Genomic DNA, 7,121 nt, shown 5'->3' on the forward strand with positions numbered 1-7,121 from the left:
AATGCTGAGAGAATTTGCTAACAAGAGACCTGCCCTACTGGAGATACTCAAGGGAGCCCTACAGACAGAGAAACAAAGACAGGACAGAGAGACTTGGAGAAAGGTTCAGTACTAAAGAGATTCGGTATGGGTACAATAAAGGATATTAATAGACAGAGGGGAAAAATATGACAAACATAAACCAAAGGATAAGATGGCTGATTCAAGAAATGCCTTCATGGTTATAACGTTGAATGTAAATGGATTAAACTCCCCAATTAAAAGATATAGATTTGCAGAATGGATCAAAAAAAATGAACCATCAATATGTTGCATACAAGAGACTCATCTTAGACACAGGGACACAAAGAAACTGAAAGTGAAAGGATGGAAAAAAATATTTCATGCAAGCTACAGCCAAAAGAAAGCAGGTGTAGCAATATTAATCTCAGATAAAATAGACTTCAAATGCAGGGATGTTTTGAGAGACAAAGAAGGCCACTACATACTAATAAAAGGGGCAATTCAGCAAGAAGAAATAACAATCGTAAATGTCTATGCACCCAATCAAGGTGCCACAAAATACATGAGAGAAACACTGGCAAAACTAAAGGAAGCAATAGATGTTTCCACAATAATTGTGGGAGACTTCAACACATCACTCTCTCCTATAGATAGATCAACCAGACAGAAGACCAATAAGGAAATTGAAAACCTAAACAATCTGATAAATGAATTAGATTTAACAGACATATACAGGACATTACATCCCAAATCACCAGGATACACATACTTTTCTAGTGCTCATGGAACTTTCTCCAGAATAGATCATATGCTGGGACATAAAACAAGCCTCAATAAATTTAAAAAGATTGAAATTATTCAAAGCACATTCTCTGACCACAATGGAATACAATTAGAAGTCAATAACCATCAGAGACTTAGAAAATTCACAAATACCTGGAGGTTAAACAACACACTCCTAAACAATCAGTGGGTTAAAGAAGAAATAGCAGGAGAAATTGCTAAATATATAGAGACGAATGAAAATGAGAACACAACATACCAAAACCTATGGGATGCAGCAAAAGCAGTGCTAAGGGGGAAATTTATAGCACTAAACGCATATATTAAAAAGGAAGAAAGAGCCAAAATCAAAGAACTAATGGATCAACTGAAGAAGCTAGAAAATGAACAGCAAACCAATCCTAAACCAAGTACAAGAAAAGAAATAACAAGGATTAAAGCAGAAATAAATGACATAGAGAACAAAAAAACAATAGAGAGGATAAATATCACCAAAAGTTGGTTCTTTGAGAAGATCAACAAGATTGACAAGCCCCTAGCTAGACTGACAAAATCAAAAAGAGAGAAGACCCATATAAACAAAATAATGAATGAAAAAGGTGACATAACTGCAGATCCCAAAGTAATTAAAAAAATTATAAGAGGATACTATGAACAACTGTATGGCAACAAACTGGATAATGTAGAGGAAATGGACAATTTGCTGGAAACATATGAACAACCTAGACTGACCAGAGAAGAAATAGAAGACCTCAACCAACCCATCACAAGCAAAGAGATCCAATCAGTCATCAAAAATCTTCCCACAAATAAATGCCCAGGGCCAGATGGCTTCACAGGGGAATTCTACCAAACTTTCCAGAAAGAACTGACACCAATCTTACTCAAACTCTTTCAAAACATTGAAGAAAATGGAACACTACCTAACTCATTCTATGAAGCTAACATCAATCTAATACCAAAACCAGGCAAAGATGCTACAAAAAAGGAAAACTACCGGCCAATCTCCCTAATGAATATAGATGCAAAAATCCTCAACAAAATACTTGCAAATCGAATCCAAAGACACATTAAAAAAATCATACACCATGACCAAGTGGGGTTTATTCCAGGCATGCAAGGATGGTTCAACATAAGAAAATCAATGTATTACAACACATTAACAAGTCAAAAGGGAAAAATCAATTGATCATCTCAATAGATGCTGAAAAAGCATTTGACAAAATCCAACATCCCTTTTTGATAAAAACACTTCAAAAGGTAGGAATTGAAGGAAACTTCCTCAACATGATAAAGAGCATATATGAAAAACCCACAGCCAGCATAGTACTCAATGGTGAGAGACTGAAAGCCTTCCCTCTAAGATCAGGACAAGACAAGGATGCCCGCTGTCACCACTGTTATTCAACATTGTGCTGGAAGTGCTAGCCAGGGCAATCCGGCAAGACAAAGAAATAAAAGGCATCCAAATTGGAAAAGAAGAAGTAAAACTGTCATTGTTTGCAGATGATATGATCTTATATCTAGAACACCCTGAGAAATCGACGATACAGCTACTAGAGCTAATAAACAAATTTAGCAAAGTAGCGGGATACAAGGTTAATGCACATAAGTCAGTAATGTTTCTATATGCTAGAAATGAACAAACTGAAGAGACACTCAAGAAAAAGATACCATTTTCAATAGCAACTAAAAAAATCAAGTACCTAGGAATAAACTTAACCAAAGATGTAAAAGACCTATACAAAGAAAACTACATAACTCTACTAAAAGAAATAGAAGGGGACCTTAAAAGATGGAAAAATATTCCATGTTCATGGATAGGAAGACTAAATGTCATTAAGATGTCAATTCTACCCAAACTCATCTACAGATCCAATGCAATCCCAATCAAAATTCCAACAACCTACTTTGCAGACTTGGAAAAGCTAGTTATCAAATTTATCTGGAAAGGGAAGATGCCTCGAATTGCTAAAGACACTCTAAAAAAGAAAAACGAAGTGGGAGGACTTACACTCCCTGACTTTGAAGCTTATTATAAAGCCACAGTTGCCAAAACAGCATGGTACTGGCACAAAGATAGACATATAGATCAATGGAATCGAATTGAGAATTCAGAGATAGACCCTCAGATCTATGGTCGACTGATCTTTGATAAGGCCCCCAAAGTCACTGAACTGAGTCATAATGGTCTTTTCAACAAATGGGGCTGGGAGAGTTGGATATCCATATCCAAAAGAATGAAAGAGGACCCCTACCTCACCCCCTACACAAAAATTAACTCAAAATGGACCAAAGATCTCAATATAAAAGAAAGTACCATAAAACTCCTAGAAGATAATATAGGAAAACATCTTCAAGACCTTGTATTAGGCGGCCACTTCCTAGACTTTACACCCAAAGCACAAGCAACAAAAGAGAAAATAGATAAATGGGAACTCCTCAAGCTTAGAAGTTTCTGCACCTCAAAGGAATTTCTCAAAAAGGTAAAGAGGCAGCCAACTCAATGGGAAAAAATTTTTGGAAACCATGTATCTGACAAAAGACAGATATCTTGCATATATAAAGAAATCCTACAACTCAATGACAATAGTACAGTCGGCCCAATTATAAAATGGGCAAAAGATATGAAAAGACAGTTCTCTGAAGAGGAAATACAAATGGCCAAGAAACATGAAAAAATGTTCAGCTTCACTAGCTATTAGAGAGATGCAAATTAAGACCACGATGAGATACCATCTAACACCGGTTAGAATGGCTGCCATTAAACAAACAGGAAACTACAAATGCTGGAGGGGATGTGGAGAAATTGGAACTCTTATTCATTGTTGGTGGGACTGTATAATGGTTCAGCCACTCTGGAAGTCAGTCTGGCAGTTCCTTAGAAAACTAGATACAGAGTTACCATTCGATCCAGCGATTGCACTTCTCGGTATATACCCGGAAGATCGGAAAGCAGTGACACGAACAGATATCTGCACGCCAATGTTCATAGCAGCATTATTCACAATTGCCAAGAGATGGAAACAACCCAAATGTCCTTCAACAGATGAGTGGATAAATAAAATGTGGTATATACACACGATGGAATACTACGCGGCAGTAAGAAGTAACGATCTCGTGAAACATATGACAACATGGATGAACCTTGAAGACATAATGCTGAGCGAAATAAGCCAGGCACAAAAAGAGAAATATTATATGCTACCACTAATGTGAACTTTGAAAAATGTAAAACAAATGGTTTATAATGTAAAATGTAGGGGAACTAGCAATAGAGAGCAATTAAGGAAGGGGGAACAATAATCCAAGAAGAACAGATAAGCTATTTAACGTTCTGGGGATGCCCAGGAATGACTATGGTCTGTTAATTTCTGATGGATATAGTAGGAGCAAGTTCACAGAAATGTTGCTATATTAGGTAACTTCCTTGGGGTAAAGTAGGAACATGTTGGAAGTTAAGCAGTTATCTTAGGTTAGTTGTCTTTTTCTTACTCCCTTGTTATGGTCTCTTTGAAATGTTCTTTTATTGTATGTTTGTTTTCTTTTTAACTTTTTTTTTCATACAGTTGATTTAAAAAAGAAGGGAAAGTTAAAAAAAAAAAAAGAAAGAAAAACAAGGAAAAAAAAAGATGCAGTGCCCCCTTGAGGAGCCTGTGGAGAATGCAGGGGTATTCGCCTACCCCACCTCCATGGTTGCTAACATGACCACAGACATAGGGGACTGGTGGTTTGATGGGTTGAGCCCTCTACCACAGGTTTTACCCTTGGGAAGACGGTTGCTGCAAAGGAGAGGCTAGGCCTCCCTATGGTTGTGCCTAAGAGCCTCCTCCCAAATGCCTCTTTGTTGCTCAGATGTGGCCCTGTCTCTCTAGCTAAGCCAACTTGAAAGGTGAAATCACTGCCCTCCCCCCTACGTGGGATCAGACACCCAGGGGAGTGAATCTCCCTGGCAACGTGGAATACGACTCTCGGGGAGGAATGTAGACCTGGCATCGTGGGACGGAGAACATCTTCTTGACCAAAAGGGGGATGTGAAAGGAAATGAAATAAGCTTCAGTGGCAGAGAGATTCCAAAAGGAGCCGAGAGGTCACTCTGGTGGGCACTCTTATGCACACTTTAGACAACCCTTTTTAGGTTCTAAAGAATTGGGGTAGCTGGTGGTGGATACCTGAAACTATCAAACTACAACCCAGAACCCATGAATCTCGAAGACAGTTGTATAAAAATGTAGCTTATGAGGGGTGACAATGGGATTGGGAAAGCCATAAGGACCACACTCCACTTTGTCTAGTTTATGGATGGATGAGTAGAAAAATAGGGGAAGGAAACAAACAGACAAAGGTACCCAGTGTTCTTTTTTACGTCAGTTGCTCTTTTTCACTCTAATTATTATTCTTGTTATTTTTGTGTGTGTGCTAATGAAGGTGCCAGGGATTGATTTGGGTGATGAATGTACCACTATGTAATGGTACTGTAAACAATCAAAAGTACAATTTGTTTTGTATGACTGCGTGGTATGTGAATATATCTCAATAAAATGAAGATTAAAAAAAAATAAAAAGAAAAAAAAATGGGGATAAAAACTAAATGACAAATAGGGTGGGATGGGGGGAATGGTTTGGGTGTCCTTTTTTTACTTTTATTTTTTATTCTGATTCTGATTCTTTCTGGCTTAAGGAAAATGTTCAGAAACAGATTGTGGTGATGAATGCATAACTATATGATCGTACTGTGAACAGCTGATTGTACACCACCATGGATGATTGTATGGTATGTGAATATATTTCAATAAAACTGAATTTAAAAAAAAAAAAAAAAAAAAGTGTAGGTAGCTTATAATTGTGCCTAAGAGTCTCCCCCTGAGTACCTCTTTGTTGCTCAGATGTGGCCTCTCTCTCTAGCTAACCCAACTCGGCAGGTGAACTCACTGCCCTCCCCGCTACATGGGACCTGACTCCCAGGGGTGTAAATCTCCCTGGCAACGCAGGATATGACTCCCGGGGATGAATCTGGACCCAGCATCTTGGGATAGAGAACATCTTCTTGACCAAAAGGGGGATGCAAAATGAAATCAAATAAAGTTTCAGTGGCTGAGAGATTTTAAATGGAATCGAGAGGTCACTCCGGTGGACATTCTTACACACTATATAGATAACCCTTTTTAGGTTTTAAGGTATTGGAATAGCTAAAAGTAAATACCTGAAACTATCAAACTCCAGCCCAGTAGCCTTGACTCATGAAGACAATTGTATAACAATGTAGCTTACAGTGGTGACAGTGTGATTGTGAAAGCCCTGTGGATCGCAGTCCCTTTATCCAGTATATGGATGAATGAGTAGAAGAATAGGGACAAAAACTAAATGAAAAATAGGGTGGGATGGGGGGAGGGATGAATTGGGTGTTCTTTTTTCTTTCCTTTTTTTTTTCTTATTCTTTCTAGTGTAAGGAAAATGTTCAAAAATAGATTGGAGTAATGAATGCATAACTGTATGACGGTATTGTGAACAGTTGATTGTACACCATGGATGATTGTATGGTATATGAGTATATCTCAATAAAACTGAATTTAATTTTAAAAAGTGTAGGTAAATTTGTTTTAAAATAAAATGTTATACTGCTATCATATTTAGAAAATCGGGATCAACGGGAATTTGTATCAGAGTTAAGATAAAAATAATTCTGTAACTATTAGGCTTTTAAAAAGTTCAGATCCCACTAGTGCATTGAGAAATAACAAATGAGGAGAGTGCATGGGTTAGGGGAAGAATGGAGGGGAAGGGACAGCAATGTCCTGGTGCAGTTGCCCCTCTCCACCTCCCTTTGTCTGTCAAACTCTTACTCATCCCGAAGGGGTTACTTGGGGTGTCACCTCTACTTTGGGAAGCTTCTGCCAACCCCCTTCAGTCCCCAACATACACCCAAGTTTGTGTTATGGGGTCCTCTATGTAAGCTAGGATACTTTGGGTGTTTTAGAAAACCCAACTAGAATTTATATCACGTAATAAGAAATTGGTAGATAGGATAGATATCTCCAAGGGTGAATTTAGGGGTTCAACTCCAGATCCTTTCAGTGTCTCTGCACCCCACCATCCTGGGCTTGTCGGCAGGTCACCCTCCTGAGGACAGGTGGGCTCTTACAGCCTTTCCTCTGAAAACTTTTGGGCCTGGAGCATTGCTGGAGGGATTCTCTTGGATAACGTTCTCTATTTATTCTAAGGTAATGATTCTCTTTATGTTTTCTATCTCTTTTTGAGCCAATTTGGGTAATTTTTATTTTCATCAAGAATTTCAGATTTCTTGGCTTCGTCCCTTGCTCATTGGGGTGTTGTTT

This window comes from Choloepus didactylus, chromosome 19, assembly GCF_015220235.1.
Source record: "Choloepus didactylus isolate mChoDid1 chromosome 19, mChoDid1.pri, whole genome shotgun sequence".
NCBI classification, from domain to species: Eukaryota; Metazoa; Chordata; class Mammalia; order Pilosa; family Megalonychidae; genus Choloepus; species Choloepus didactylus.